Genomic DNA, 17,355 nt, shown 5'->3' with positions numbered 1-17,355 from the left:
AAAGCAAACAAGGTTACCTGATCACATTCTGGCTTTTATATTCCATGAACTGCAGCGTGCGGTTTTCAAATGACAATTTTCATTTCAACGTGTACACACGCTGAAGCCAGAATGGCAAAATGGCAGTTGGCTCTAAAACTCCTATTCCTGGCTTACAATGGAACTGCACTTTGAAGTCTCAATACAACCAAAATGGCTTTTCAAAAAGCACTCTGTCTGAAGAGAAGCCACCTCATTTCTACTTCTCGCCATCTATCCATCTAGCGGAAGAAAACTCTCTGCAATATTTAAAAGCACTCCTCTCCCCATTTGCTATCTCACTTTGACTAAGTAAACCTCAGCATCAGCATCTCCAATATAACCAGCAGTGACAGCTAAACCACTGACCAGCTCTAACTACCAAGCTGGCAACATCATGATCGGTCAAAGTAAGGTCAAATAACACAGCTGGCAGTTTCTAATAGTAAGTTCCCCTGAAATGCTCTGTGCATTTTTGATTGATCATCTTGCCTTAAAAATGCATAATCCATCCCCAAACAAGAGGCATGGCCTCTTATTTTTTGTACATAGTTTTGAAGAAAAAAAAATAAATCATAGACATCCAAACATTACTGCCACGTCACCTTTTCTAATTTACTGGATGAGGTACAGTATATCAATCATCAATCATCTTTCTTGGAAATGTCAGTCAAAACAAAAAGGCACTGATTGCATTCCTAGACATCACATATGATCATAACATTGCTGAAAACTCTAACTGTATAGAGACTGATTAATTGGCACCGATAGGACATTTTACAAACTATTGGTATCGATGAAAAATGGCTCAGATAGGAGTACGGTATTGGTCAACAAACCACCCACCCTTAAACTTTCTATACCGCTGGAGTCTATGCCAGCCAACAACAGGAGAGAGGCGGGGTACACCCTGGACTGGTTGCCAGTCAATCACAGGGGACCAACAAACCATTATGATTATATCAGCCTTTTAAAATTCCAAGTCAGTTGACCTCTGCTACCATACCCGTTTAATTTTCCATGTTTAAGAATGTTTTATGAGTGCAAATCAGAGGCAAAATAATACTGCAAGCGCACGAGTCTCCTTTTTTGTCTGGTGGGAGGGAGAGGGGTGAGGCTCCATCTAAGTGCTGTGGGGAAGTGATGCATGGTAAATGTAGCTGAAACACAACCAGGTCACAAAGAAGGCCTGAACAAGGGGGCTGATGATGCAGTAAGAGAAGACAGAAGGGGATTGCTCTGGGACATTTCTTAAAAGCCTCATCCAATCTCACTCACTTTGTCATTCTCTCCAACACACACACACACGTTTGATGTTTTTCTACCAAACAGAAAGCACACTGGAGGAGAAGGTGAATCCCTATTCTCCTTGTCAGGTTAGCATCAGTGTGAATGAATTTAGATATAATATTTTACAATATATGACATGTTTGCAAAGGCAGTGCAAAATATTCAGTAAATTGACTACAATACTTAAGTAAGCTACGCTCAACAACAAATAAGCCCAGCATTTCCCCTAGTGGCAAAGCAGAGAATGGGTGTGGTTTTGATGACTGGGCAGCTATATCTTTATTGTCTTATTGAGCAAGGTCCATGGACAAAAACACTGATCTCAAAATGAGAATGCCAGATTAAGCCATTAGCTTATTTCCATCTGCAATTCCCTGGCAGGTACACACCTGCACTAGCAAGCACTAACAAACGTTGAAAAACTGCGGATTATTCTTTCAATCACTGTCTGAGGAGGAGGTGGATTTCAAATTCTTATGGGTTTCAAGAAAAATGGCTGAACTGAAAATGAATAGCCTCAGGCCACATAACCCATTTTGCTCAATTGAAAGTAGAGCAAAATCTTGGGGCTACAACTGAGTATGCATAAGCTGACACAGTTCTGATCATGAAGTTCCACTCAGTTTAGGGGCACAATTCATATGATAAAAAAAAATGACACAGTACAGTATGGCACTGCTCTACATTTAAGAGGCTACCTTTTCCCTGAGTAGTTTTGGGGTGGATGTGGTGTCTCCCAATCTCTTGGAAACTGAGGAGAACTGCACCAGAAAGATGCATTTCAGTTCAGGTATTGTGTCAAGTTAACATTAGGCCATGGAAATGTCCATATAGGACAAAAATGGGCAAAGAAGAATCCGAAATGTATTCACAAAACACCTGACACACATTTGCTTTATATGCTAGCAATTTATGTGATACCAAGTCCGTTAAAAGCTCATATATCAAAAGGGGTGGCTCAAGAAAAAAGCGTTTTGCAGGACATACTGAAGCTGTATGCGTGTCAAAAAACCTTTCCACATCAGCGGACATGGAGCCAGGGGCAATAAGCTTATGGTGACACCCTTGCATTTCCTGAACAACAGCCAGACTACCTAAAAGCCTCAGAAGAATAACATACAGTTACCTTGCTTCTGTTATGTTCTGCTTCTGGAAGTATGCTAATTGATGCAATGTTAAAACTCATCATTTTGTTACATACAGAATTTTGTTAAGTATAATGGTGACTAACATGCCCACATAAGAGAATTTCTGTGAAATTATGAATGATTGTATGCGATTGTATCAGCCCTGTGTCAGAATGATGGCCTGTCTTGTGTGTAGCCTACCTACTGCCCAATTTGAGTAGGTATAGGCACTGTGATTGTGCACAGGTCAAGCGGCACAGAAAATGGAAAGAATCCACTGTATGGCCTAAAATGATTATTTAAATGTCACTACCTATCTACCTACTTTTCTTATGATATTATACAATTAAGATCAAAACCTCACCAAAAAAGTTAAAGAACAACTCTTGGATACCAGGCTGATGTACTTAAATCAGCTCAAGTTCATGATTGAAGAGATGATCAGTGACTGGTTTTTCCCTATAATCATGCTACAACAATTAAAAAAAAAAATAATGTCTAGAATCTGCACCTGACTGTGCATTTAGAGATGTTTCTGGTGGAGCAGCATGTGCACCTGATAAGTGACGAGTGAATTTTAAATCCTTAATTACAAACAGGTTTGTGATCTATTTTCCACGGATCTGACACACCACATCTCTGTTCTCCATATACATGCCAAGCAAAACTTAACTTTGCACTTCATAATGGCATCTTACGTTATGCATATAATTTGGATAGTGCAAGTTCATAATTTAAAACCAAAGATGATGCTATGACATTGTCACAGCAAGCACAGACACACAGAGTTTAAAGGTAGCCATTTGTGTGCAAATAAATTCGTTGTCTGCATGTCCCTCACTGGCACATGCGTTTTTATTTTAACCTAATGGAGCTGTTGCCGCATTGCTTGCTGGCACTCATTGACATATCATTACTGACTATGTTTTCTGTTGTGTGCTTGATCTCAACATTGTCAGCAAAGATTCCAGATTGAGATTAAGAATCCTTCAAAAATGGACTGTGCTTAACAGAGGTAATGCCAAAAAAACCCCTTTTCAGTCATGCTCTTCTGCTCAGTACCTCCCTACTTGACTCATGTGTTAAAGTACCATTTTTTTCAGCACTAGTTCTTTGTCTTGTTCAGTATAAAATATGATTAAGCATTTAGATTTAATTGAGATACAAATATTTTTAAAACACAGAAAATGCATTCTTTAAATGCAAATGTTCCACTGTGACGTGAAATAGACTTGGGACTACCTACAAATACTACTGAAGCTAGAGGTAGAATTTGGGTGAACTCTCCCTTTAACAAAATTTTTAGGCAAAATTTTGTGTCCTCCCTAAATGTGACTGTCTGCTGTGGGTAATGCCTGATGATAGGGGACATAACATCAATGGAACTGATAGTGAAGTTTAATTGATTAGTGAATTAGTGAAACATTCCATGATGCAGTGTGCTCAGGGTGCATGGATGGTAGAAATAGCAGGCACTAGCCATTGCTGAATAAGTGACCAAAAAACAAACAAACAAAAAAGTTTTCACTAATGTCTGCTGAGATGTCATGGCATGAAACCTATCTAAAAAACTATGTAGAAGAAAAAAGTTCCATACATTAACAAAGATATGTTTTGTGCTTGGGATAGCTGCACAACCAGCTTTTCATACAAATAAATGAATGAGTTAAATTAAAAAAGGAAAGAAAAAAGGGAAGTAAGGTCAGGCTAGCCCAAAGCCAAAAGCATGACTTTATTTAAAACATAAAATACACTCCTTTGATTGCATTAATAATCACACCCCTCCCCCTGTGCTTTCTCTCCAAGCTTCCAAGAGAGGAACAAGTGTTTGTGAAGAGTCACATGACAGCTAGCCCACTCTTTTGCTCAAGTGACTATGGCCTTTCTTGCTTTAAAGAGGAAGAAAACTCACTAATACTGACCGTCTTTCTCTGTCATCTCGGGATTCAGGTTTGGTTACATTTTCCCTGTGGCAGTCAAATGTGAGGGCTAGAATGTAAACAAGCAAAGAGACGGTCTCTATTCAAAGCAGAGAATGCACATGCAAAGTACTGCTAGTGCTTGTGATAGGCTTTCGGCAGGGTTACACAGTTTCTGAGTGGTGACAGGCTTGTGTGTGGGTCACCAAGCAGCCCTAGTGCTACTTAATTTGAGTAGTCAAAACAGTGGCCAAAACCTTTTGGCCAGTGGTGACAAGCTTTGTACGCTAACAGTACCTACAGTCAAACCACAAGCAAATCACTCTGAAAACATTAGGTAGAACTTCTTTTGTCACACTGACCCTGAGGATAGCTTGGGGTGATTGCTTGAAAAAATAAATCAAAACGGAACAGACAACAGGTAAGCATGTTTAGCAAAACAGAGATTCAGGAACAAATATTTACCATGTTACTGCACAAATGTATTGTATAAACAGGTGCAAGTGGGACTTAAGTTAACCAAGTTCATGTGAGACACTAGAATTTCCAAAGCTTCATGAATTATTTCAACTTAATAAAGCAGACCATTTCTTGATGTTGCACTGTCGATTCAATGTTGCATGTATTTTTTTTGTATCGCTGTAATGTCGTGAAAACCCATTAATTATCCTGTTCAGAAATTAGCTTTATGCAACGTTAAACTAACTGGCCAGCCTAGCTAGAATGCCTTGAATTACCTTACAGATATACAAAGCGCAGCAGACCTAGTGAGACATGGCGTGTTATTTATACACCATTTGGTGAGACTCTACTGTATTAAAATAGCTAGGTGAAATCCATTCCTAGAATTTGCCACCAGAATGACACATACACCACAATTTTTAAAAATATGTTCCTCATTGTACAGGTCCCATTTCACTCGCCAGGTCTAAGAACATTACAGAAAGTTGTGTAGTTTTCAGTATTAATTTAACTTTAGGTCTTGTTTATTAGCATCTGTGCACCTTGAATACAGCCAATCAGCAGCTGGACACAGTACAGAAGTGAGGTAAAAACATGCACACAAGTCTGCAATGGTCACATACTCTGATACAAAGCCGAGATATAAAATACAGAACACACCACAGTTAAGTGTCTAATGCACTCCTCATGCAATGAATTACCGTACACTACTTTATAAATTAATTGTGAAACGTTTTATCGTAATCGTCTTTTTAGATTAGTCACAAAATCAGTGCATAACATTACGAGAGATGTCCCACTTCTAGTTCTACTATTGATAGTACTGTCTCTCAGTAAATGTTAACTACGTGAGTAAACACTGAACAAGTTGCAGCAGCTTTGGGATTTGTGTTTTGACCAATGAGCCACACTGAGCAAACTCCAAATTTAGATCTAGCTTCCCACATTTGAAATACAGGTGAAGTCCCCAAGGTTCCACTATTTCTGTAATTACTGCTGTGGTTGGAAAGGGCTAGAATCTTCTGCCTCCTGTATTATCAAATGAAACTTTCAGTGCAATCAAAGCTTGTTTTGTCTTTGATTTTTATTTCACCATTGGCATTAATTCCAGAGTTTGTCCCTTTCATTGAAATCTGCAACTCCACCTTGTTCAGTAGAGGGACTGACTGCCTGTTGGTGTGAGTCACCTGGCATTTGCAGTCACTGCCATTTTCAACAAACATTGAAATTTAATTTTGAAAATATTATTCTAGAACCCTTACCCTGCAACTGTCACTTTGGGTTAAAAATAACATAAACCTGCAACTAGTGATAACTGTCCGTGTGTATGTGTGCGTCAAACAGAGGTATGCAGTAAGTTTTACTTAAAACTAATACAGCTAGACTGACCATCAGTACCATTGTATGCAGACCAAATATAGCTGCTGGTAGATATTTTAACAAACTTCTTACATAGCTTCTAATCATGTTAAAAATGTTAAAAAGTAGGACTGCATTGTAAAAACTGACAGCTATCATACCATGTGCAGCTACGTACGTTGCTTATTTATTGAATTCTACAATATTAGCGTTATTAAAAAAATATTTAAAGTTTACATCAAATTTCATGTCTGTCTCAGAACATAAGGTTGTGAAATCACACCAAAGTGTTTGTTCAGGCAAAAAAGTCCTTCCGTTTTCACTGCATTGTAAATGAGGGTCCTAGTAAATAATTATGGATGTCACTGTTTGGCAACAAAGAATATGTTTGACTGGTTACACATGTTGGTCTATAGGTTAATTTACATGTAAACACACACAGCTTACAGCTTTGCTAGTTAGTAGTCTGAGGTAAAAAAAAATGGAGTATCCTAAACAATGCTTGAAGTGGGGACATTTACTATAGAAATGCAACAGTTGAATCAAATGAATTGTGTGATTTTACTCTTCAGTTTAGTTGCAGTAATATGCTGGACCACATTAAGAACCTGGATGCCATGTTTGAAGATGGCTCACAGCCAAAGATCACATTGCTGCTAGCCTGGTGAGTAAGTGTGAAGTTTGCTGAGGCCATCATCCAGTTGATGTCCTGAATAACTAACACCTATATGCTGCCAATCAGTGAGGTAGAAGGCATGGGATTCAAAGAGCTAGTTTAGTACCTCGAGCCCAAGTATGTTATGCTATTGAAAGCTAGTGTGACTAAACGCAAAGAAAAGCATTCTGAGGAAAAAAGGGGTAAGCCAAAAGTCAAACCAGCACTTACCACTGCTAGAAAGCACTTACAAACAAAACTTTCATCACAACTACTTGTCACTTCATCAGTGCTGACTGGGACATTCAGTCCTATGTACCCCCACTATGGCAGAGAGTCTCCGTCTGGCACATTAGACAATAATACTACTATTAATAATAATTTGTGTAATACTGTATATAGTGATGCTCTGAAACCGTCTGAGACAGTTATACTGTGAAAATCTCATATGGTTCCAACCCTGCTGAAAAAAGACCTTGCAACAGATCTCTTGCCTTTAGATGTGCAACACCCTGATCAAAGTGTTTCAGTTGTGTTCTGTAGGAAGCTTGGTAAGTGAAAAGGAAAAAGGATTTAGATTGCTCAACCACAATACACCATAAGTAATGGAGGACATAATGCAGATGCAAAAACTAAGATGCAAATATAAACCTACTGACTGAAGATACTACTGAGAGGAGCTACACAATCAAGAGCAAAGAACCATGGCTGCCATGATGACCTGACTAGGTGTTTTTATTTTACAATTCAGAATGTTGAGGCACTTGATCAACAGTCGGATGACATGTCACCTGTGGCATATGATGTTTTCCCTTAACACTTATCCAAAATGACTAAGATTATGGCAACATGGTGCAGTAGTTAGCACTGTCGCCCCACAGCAATCCCAGTCTGGGCCCTTCTGTTTGTTTGCTTGTTCTCCCTGTACCTGCGTAGGTTTTCTCCGCACTCCAGCTTCCTCACACAATCCCCAAAAACATGCACATTAGGTTAATTGGTTACTCTATGTTGTCATGTGTGCATGTATGGTTTTCTGTCTTTGTGTGGTGGTCCTGCGATTGACTGCCGACCAGTCTAGGGTGTACCCCGCCTCACGCCCGTAGTCAACTGAGATGGGCTCCATCTGGGTTGATGATTAAGATTATTACAATCACCACTTACTCCCTAGTATCCTCCACCTTTTCTGTATTACCAACTCAGAACATTCAAGCAACAAATGTTCCACTGCACATGTTTTTAACTTATTAACCATAACCTGATTACCCTCACTCGCTAACGTTGACTGGGATATAAAATCTAGGAATTAATAAATAGAAACACTACCGATTTCTTGATTTGTGACATGAAAGATATTTTGGTGCAGTAAATGTCTACTGTCAGTCAGCCAGGTGACGACAGTATAACCAGCTGCTGTCCTCTCAGCTCTCCAGGAGCTGTTGCTGACAGATGACTGCTTCAGTGGATGGACTGAACGCAGGTCAGTGTGGCCTGAAAACTAGTATCCCCATGATGATGTTGTACTACTCAGTCACAATGCATGACAAAATATGACAATGTCCATGACATAAGAAAACCTGACACCAAAATCTAGGCCTTCCTGTGGTAACTGACTTATACCAGCAACTGTCCGAAATGTATTAGCATGTTGGACAAAGCTACAGTATTTCCAGATGTAATATCACCCAACTGCGGTTAAAACAATGTAAACAGTTTTCTACCAGTACAATATTTGAAACATTTCCTCAATGAGCGAATGAGAACTTTTGTTGAGAAGTGACGTTTCTGGACAACGTACCTACGAACAAAGACATGACAGAGACAAAGTCCTTTATAATCAATCATATGGCAGTCTTTCAGGAAACAATCATCCCACTTCCCTAAACAGGCAGCACAGGGTTGATAAAGTTAGCCAAACAGCACATGTTGTTGTTGTTTTGTTAATAAAAATTGAATAGAACAAAGACACAAGTGGCCCCACTGAGAAAAAGTGTCAGCATCTAAAATATCAACTTTAAATCTAAAGAGCTTTAAAGGGCTAACTAGGTAACAAGAGTGATGGCCAGATGTAAGGTGGTCAGACAGCCACCTCATGAAACGCCTATGCTGCCACACTGCATAAATAAAACCAAGCAAAAATACTGGCAACAGTATTTGTTGTTCTGTGGAAATGGTTGGGGTGGTGGTTCTAAGCAAACTGGAAGACATTAGTGTTTTTATTTATTTATTTTACCATTGTTGGACAGTAGTAATACATTAGGGCAGCTATTACTAAATCTACCTTACTATGCATATACTACACAGAACAATACTATGGATTCAGAAGTTGGGTACATGCAATTTAACATCTGTATTTCTATGCATTTGGTTTATACACATTTTACTGCAGAGGCACAGAACTGGCAACTCAATGAGAAATGCTGGGGCATTTTATCCTAAAGACACTTAGTGGGCATACATTCAAAAGCAGGATCATGACAGAGGTGAAGAAAAATCAGCACTATCACTGACCAAAGCCAGATAATCCTAAAGAGTGAAATCCACAGACTAAGAATGTAATCCCATTCATATCCTCTACTTGGAGATTAAAAATGAAAAAATACACACATCAGCAGGATGAAAATCCTTGTTTAAAAACAAAAAGTACCCCCCTCCAAGTGCTAAAGGGTAATGATTCAGGTTTTAAGCACATGGTCCTTATCTTATGGTGACACTCATCCTCCTCACAAGCTCTGCTGTGCACAGACTTGGGGACCAATGTCCTTCAGATGCACATTACTGTCACAAAGGCTTTCAGACAGTTGTGTTATATGCCACTTGTATCGTTGCATAAATAAACACAATTTTTCAGAAATGCCATCGTAGTCCAGCAGGGCCACTGGACAAAATATTGAATACATTCTAAGTGTCAGAATACTGTGGGCTACAAAAGCTGTTTGGCAAAAAATTAAACGGCCTTTTATGCCAAATTTTTGTAACTGGATGTTCTTGGATGTGCAGATTGAGGTGAGAGTAAGGCTAAACAGCTGAAGTGCAGGACAAGTCAATTCACAAGGAAATAATCTTAAATTTCAGTGATCTTTAGAGACATCACTGACACAGCCGTTATGAAGCTGTCTCAGATCTGGTGTTACCATTCTGTGGTTGACAGGAAAAAGGATATTCTAGAAAACAGTTAATTACTGGAAGTTTTAAATCAGTGCTTGACAATTAAACGTTAATGTAATACGTAATTAGAAAATACTATGGCAATGTAAATTTGTACAATTTCAATTCTAACTGGTACTGATAAGAACTACATATCCCAGAAAAAAACAAAACATACTTATATACAGTAGTTCACAACTCTGCCATAAAGAAATGTGGCTGACATAAAGCAAGGAACATAAAACAAACATATATGTTTTGAAATAAAATTGAATAAATGTTAAATTTATACAAATGAAGTATTCTGATGAAAAACATAACTAAAAAAAAAAAAAAAAAAAGTGGGAGGATGAAAAATGAAGAATGTGTTCCATTTCCCTGAGGCGTGGTTACAGATGTTTCAAATCAGACATAAAGTTTAATATCAAAATCAGATAAAGTTTGATATTATAATATAATAACAATAACTATTCAAAAATCATAGTTATTTATCATAGTTGCTATGTTTGCTGGCATACAGGTTCATAGTCAAGATGTACAACACCCCTTCCCCACCATGTTGTCCTGTATCTGAGGTGCACATATTGCATTCATCTGACCCACAATCCCATCAGCTTTAAAACGTTTTTAATACAGACACACTGTCTATATTTTTACGATGGGGAAAATCAAAGAAACCTAGTCTGTCAAGCCTGGATCCATCCGATGCTCGGCAGCTGGCTCTCTCACTCTGAGAAATAGCGGTGATGAAAAAGGCTTTGAACGCCATCTTGTTCAATGCAGCTGCTTGGGCCCTGAATACAGGAACCCATTCATTCGAGGAGGCGGAGGGAGGGGGCATACAGGCGAAATGAATTCATCTTTGTGAACCAGTAAATACAAATAGCTCTTTTAAGAAGCGACGAAAATTTACCGAAACGGCTGAGAGTTCGCCATATTCAGTAATGAAGTATTTAGATGCAACATCTTAACATTGCTGGTCAACAACTTCGTCAAAGTGGTAGGCTACATATATCTTGCCTCGGTGCTGGAGGAGCCGCTGAGGTCGGCTTCCTGCGACAGCACGTCTGACTCGTTGCTAAACCGTCTTTCGAAAGAATTAGCACGGAATAAAAATCTCCGGTTTTATTTCTCTCATCTTTAACGCCATATGCCGGTGTACTGACTAGAATTCATGCTTTATCGTACATAAAGTGTGTCGGATTTCCAGGCTAGAGCCTGAAGTACTACGGAGCGGAGCGGCCCGGTGGGGCATGGTTACTGTAGCTGTTAGCAACTTGCCCTGCAACAGACCCGTGATCGAGATAAACAGATTGTCAAAATCCAATTAGACAATCTCGTTTTCACATAATTATAAGAAGTAGTTCAAATTAAGGCATCGCAAACTGACGCTGGTTTAACACTCATGACACTAAAATGGCTATTGCCACTATCAGCTCCACAGCGGCGCTTATTGTCATTTTTCCATTAGATCTTTCTGCTGTGTTACCACTGAGCAACATGTGCACATTTCTATGATTTTTAAGCATTACAGACAATAATCGAGCTAACGAAATAGCCATTTCCCTTTCAGCACTAGCAGTGGATGACTGAAAGGCTGACTCTGCAGAGTAAACGTGGGAATGTTAACATATAGCTGGGGCATAGAGTGGCCATAATCCATGATGGTTTGTTTCGATTCACTGAATTAAACGCTGCTGGTTCAACAAGCCCGTTTCAACAGTGCTTGTCAAATAAACCTCCACAGCTGGAAAATTCAGCATTACGTAAATAATTTCAGCAGGGCTAATATTAACGCTTCAATGCACCAGTTTTACATAAAATAGGCACTCAAAAACAATGCCGATCATATTCATTAAAAATACAAGCACATTGTTCTGCCTGCCATGTTCGAGTTATACACACCCAGATCAGCCATACCAGGCTGTAAACGTAGGCTGTGGCCGCTGCTGGCTAACTTGTACGGACTGGCTACGAAATAGTGGGGGTGGTAGTGGTGATTCTGTTGGAGAAGTAGCCATTTTTAGACTCCCTTCGTTGTGAATTGCATGATGCTAAGTTACACATTTTCAAATTGAGTGGAAGTAAATTCAAACACAGTTCTCGTTTGTTTGATTTATGCAAGAGTAAGGAGTTGCAACTATGTAATCAACATCTTAAATGGTTCGCCTGGGGTTAGTCAACATTAAAGTGAGTAACGTTAGCAAATGTTCGACCAATTAGCTTGTCAGGTAATCACTGTTAGCTATCTACATGACAAAGATGAGAAAAATGTGGGCCAGCATACAGATCCAAAATGTTGGTGGTGATTCGGTGCAATGCTGCATCTTGAGTGAACCCAAAACTGAAATACTGCGAGGGAAAGACTGCAAATAGAGCGATGCTGATGGCTTATGGCTTATTCCTTAAGAGAGGGAGAAAGATACCCGGACGTTGATGAGGGGTGCGGGCTAACGTACCGAGCTGTCACCAACTATCCTTCTAATTAACATTAGCCACCAGTTTGCCAGATGGATTCACTGGGTATTTAAACAATTCAATGTTGTTGTATTCAATTAATACCTGGTTTAACGCAGTGCGTTAAGTTTCTCTGACAGTGACCCCCACCCACTCTATTAGCAAGCTAACAGCAGCTAACTCTAACGGAGAAGCCACTCAACCCAGTTTAACCCCTTTCGTTCATCTTCCCTACTCGACAGGCTAGCCAACTGCACAGACAATTAATTTCCTGAAGCGAATTTTCAAGTATCAATACGTATGCTTACCAGCTTTCAGTCGAGGGTATCCGTTGTTTATATCACATTGACTGGAAACAGCTAAATCTTGTCTCTCCTCTCTCCGCCCAGGCGCACAGATTTAGCTAGTTTAGCTACCGAGGAGCGGCACTCCCCGAACCCAGTTTTTGACCCGCCGACGGGGGAGACACACCGGCACAGTGGCGCAGAGACAAGGCGGTGTTCACCCAAATAAACGCGTCAGAGTCCCGTTTAGATTTTCTTCCGTTTCAGCGCAAATTCCAACTCAAAGCAAAAATCCTTTCTTGTCTTTCCCACCGTCGTCGTCCCTCTTTTTTCTTCCTTCACGCCAGGATCTCAGTCGCTTCTTCCTCCAGCCATCAAACAGCAGAGATGGGCGCGGTAACCCTGCACTCAGGTCTGGGAAACCCCACGTTACGGCAGCGTCACAACGCACGGCGAAGGGTCGGAGACCACTTCACCAGATCAGGAAATACTGCCATTTTTGGTAGCGCCAACACACGTAGATAACATTTATCTACCAAAACGCTAATTCTGTAACTTTGTCCATATGAAGAATTAAAAGAAAAATGTGACCCGTAAAAGAGTATTTTCGAAGGCACAGTAGGTTAGAAGAACAGACTGTCTCCACACCAAACTCTGTTTTTGTCAGTAGTTGTGAAACCGAGGCCTACACTGCTCTACAGTTTCTTGAGGATACTTTTCATTATAATTGTCCTGGTATAATTGATTTAAATGATTACATTAAATAAATTAGACTAGTATATATTCCTGTATTTCACCAATATTCATTCATGGTGTAAAATCATCAAAAATATGTCTAGCCTTCATGATTCCCTGTGATCTAACTAAAACAGATGGCCAAAAGTGTCATGTATTTCATGTCAGTACAGCAACAGCTACTTTAAGCCAAAACACTGTCTCATTTGCAAACCAAACCAAGCTCTGTCACAAATTTAACTACAAAAGGGAGTGTATTTCCTTGCCAGTATATACGGCCAAAACACAGCTGTACAAGTATGGAATGTAGGTTCAATATAATATATAAATTTGATCTTGTAGTTTTATTATGAAATCAAAAACAGACGTTTATTTTTAGAGAAAATGGGGGAAAAATCACTAAAATATTAAGGACCACTTTTCCCTCCACTGGTAGTTTGGATGATCTGTGTAATATATTTGTACCACTTATCAGTGATGCATTTTCAGTTATCTGGCACTGGCACTGTCACCACAAATGTGGTCAGTTTGAGATATCAATAGAAGTTTTTGTTAATAAGTGATATTTTCTGGAAATTAACTTTGCTGTGTGGTTCTTGAACTGATGTTGCTGTGCTCTAGTTCAAGGTATGGAATCATTGGGGACTTAAGTCTTGTGCATAGTGTTTGTGGGTGGACTGTCACTTCAGCACAGATATGACTTGATCATTATTACAGCAGTCTAGGTAGAGTGCTCAGAGGAGGGGTTAATGCTCAGTGGGTTAAGTTTCTTGGAGACATGGAACACTTTGTTGTCCTAAGGGGCAACAAAGTGTAGATGAAGAATGCTCCTGAGAGACTGTGCTGTTCTGTCTGCTGTAAGCCAGTATTTAGGGATGTAGTGTTTGTGCCAGATCTGTTTTGCTGTTGTCTCTTCACATTTTACACTGATAGTCACTGTCGTGGTTTAGTTTAAATGAAATATGAAATGGGTAAGAGCTAGTTTGTCATGTTGAACTTGAAATATCAATGTATATTTTTGCTTACATAACCATTTGATGTGAATGTGGCAATGAAAAAAAAAGAGAAATGAAGTCAAAAATAATACTGAAAAAGCAAATAAATTTGTATCCTCTGTCCGTAATTTGAATATCCATCCGATTGTGTGTTTGTGTTCCTGCCTGTTCTGCAAACCTCAAACCCGGAGGAGGAAACTGGCCAGCTATTCTGTAAGAACTATCTTCTGCTGCCGGATGGTCAGTTCTGTAATCACACAGTAGTGCACCTACGATAGGTACTTTTCCCGTAGAAAGTGTATAGTACTGTATGGATGGACCTGAGTAAGATACCATAATTTAGCTTTCTTTTTTATTTATTTACTGCCTGTAACTTAAAAAGAGCACAGCAGTAGATAGACATGGAATGAGTTGAAAACACTGCCCCTGTGTGTGTACTTGTGTATGAGGCAGTGTTCTGGGAGTGGGTTTCCACTGGGACTCATCTGCCCAGGTTAATGCTGGTGAGATTTAGTTGCCCCTGGATACACACCTGCCTGTCTGCATAGATGTGTTGTGAAGCTTCTTTAGCAGAGCTTCAGGCCACCCAGGGGAGGCAGCTTATTGTCTGCATTCAGCCTTTTGATGAGGAGAGAGGAAAGAGAACAATCCACATCTTGATGTGCTTTCCAAGCTCTGATTTAGTTGTTATCAATAAAAAGTGGTCAAACAATGACAAATGGTGACAAGTATGATAATCATCATGTTGGAAACCATTAAAGCAAGGGTAATTTAATAATTGTTCTTTTCTCTGAACAACAAACTAGCCTTTTGTTGTTTTAAAATAGTAACTGTATATAAATAGAATACTTCACACGGGACTGGCCTCCGATAATGTCTAACATTTTCCTTTGCTATTTTGTAAAGTCATATTCACTAACTCAGTGGGTTACATTCACATGCAGACAGACAGAGACACACACACACAGGCGTAAGTAAATAAGTAGCACTATCTCACAGTATTAACAAGAGATCAGCGGAGAAATCAGATTAGAAAAAAACAAGCAAAATGGCAAAACAAATATTGCCTAATATGATCTCATACATTTCATAAAACGAGTGACATTACATGAGGCTAAGCTCATAATGACCTTGCTTTTTATAGGCAGGTTGGGGTACAGTAATCTGATTTAGCATAATCTCCTACAATCTCTGATAAATGCTTACAGCATGTATCTCTGAGAGAGGTCAGATCCAACTGGTCCATTCAGGGGCATTACTGACATCTGCTGTTCACATGCACAGGGCTTAGTTCACAGAGAGCTGGACATCGTTAAGAGTTTATCAAATAAATGCTCATCTTTGGAAGACTTGAGCAAGTTAAATGTGACAGAGGAATGCGGTAAATAATCCAGATTATAAAGTTTGTCCATTAGTGCTTGTGTCAGTACTCGACTCTTCTTAATACCAACTAATTGAAAGACTGAAACATTTTTCCTATACACCGATCAGCCACAAAACTAAACCACTGACAGATAAAGGGAATAACATTAGTCATCTGTTTACAATGCAATGTTTCGTGGGGAAACCTTGGTTTCTGGCAATGATGTGGACGTTCTTTGACACACACCATCCACCTAAACATTGCAGACCAAATACAGCCACCACCCCCACCCATGGCAACAGCTCTTCCCGTCAGTAGCAACCTCCACCCAGCTGGATGTACCCCGTCACCTTTTGAAAACCGCAACAACGGCCTGCAGACTCCCCAGATCCCAGTCTGATCGAGAACCTGTGGGATGCACCGAAGTGAGACGAATCCACCCTCCCACTAACCCTTAATGCACAGGACTCAAAGGATCCAAAATTCCGATCCCAGTGACCACAAAATACCCCCCGAGGTCCTGTGTCCCTTCCCCTGACAGGTCAGAACTGTTTTGGCTGCACAAGGAAGACCTAAAATATATTAAATAGGTTGTTTTAATGTTGCGGTTGATCGGAGTATGTCCTGCTATGCATGTGGAAGGATGGGATTTAATGTTTAAATGCATGCCACGAAGTTTTACAGTAAACCACTTTTAAATTCCATGATGTTTCAGGAATTCTATGACTACCAGAGGACCGGTGTTGACATTTGGGGAAGGTGTTTGCCAGTACCATAGTCCTGTGAAATCATCTAATAGTATTGGAAAAAAGTTTCATAACATGGTGTAATGTAATAATAAAAATAGGCAGCTTACACCACAGTGGAATGATAACCTCTGCTCTAATTCTTGATTTTGACATCCATTTAAGCCTAACTTCGAAAAAAAAAACATGTCATGTATACTAAACCAATGCATCAGTCTATACCTGATCAATAGACTGTAATTTCATACAAGTGGCTCTTAGACTGCACAACTTACTTCCATCATTTATCTATATGAATATCTTGCCACCCTGTTTTATTTCACAGACTGAACCTTTAGTAGCCTCAGCATGAACTCTTTTCTCTTCATTACTAACAGTGCTACAGTGTCCTGTATACATCAGCTGGTTTACATCAGCCGACACACCCTTAACCATGATATAACACGGATACATAACTGGCATTACTTACCCCCCCTGGTGGTGGAATTAGGTGAAGTGTGCTGCAATGGACCGGCAGGCTGTGTTCTGGGTTTAATAAAGATTGTATTTTTCCTCAAATATCATTAACAGCTATTTTGCATTTTGATGTTGCACTTACTCTGCTGTTCTGTCGGTTTCTGTTGCAGTAGTGTCAGTTGTGGTTTCCAGCATCACTGTATTGTGCCTTTCACGTGTAAACTGTGATTGAAATCTTTAACGCCTGGTGTCCTGCCATAAAACCCACGATGCATTACCTAATTTGCTCGACTTGTTTTCATTGTGTGTGCTATCGATTTTGAGCCCAAAATTAGGAAAACAGGA

The 17,355-nt window shown here is 39.6% G+C and overlaps 1 protein-coding gene across 1 annotated transcript in view; it reads right to left on the bottom strand.

The window, feature by feature from the left end:
- The window catches only part of gnb1a (guanine nucleotide binding protein (G protein), beta polypeptide 1a), a 32,124-nt gene extending 18,988 nt beyond the window's left edge, over positions 1-13,136 (bottom strand). Inside the window, exon 1 of the mRNA XM_046395842.1 lies at positions 12,740-13,136. The gene's annotated coding sequence lies outside the window, so the exon portion shown is untranslated. The remainder of the gene's footprint in view (positions 1-12,739) is intronic.
- Between the last annotated feature and the right edge of the window lie 4,219 nt (positions 13,137-17,355).

This window comes from Scatophagus argus, chromosome 8 (assembly GCF_020382885.2).
Source record: "Scatophagus argus isolate fScaArg1 chromosome 8, fScaArg1.pri, whole genome shotgun sequence".
Lineage (NCBI taxonomy): Eukaryota > Metazoa > Chordata > Actinopteri > Scatophagidae > Scatophagus > Scatophagus argus.
Note: the sequence above shows the minus strand (reverse complement) of the source record. Positions and strands in the feature narration are given on the sequence as shown.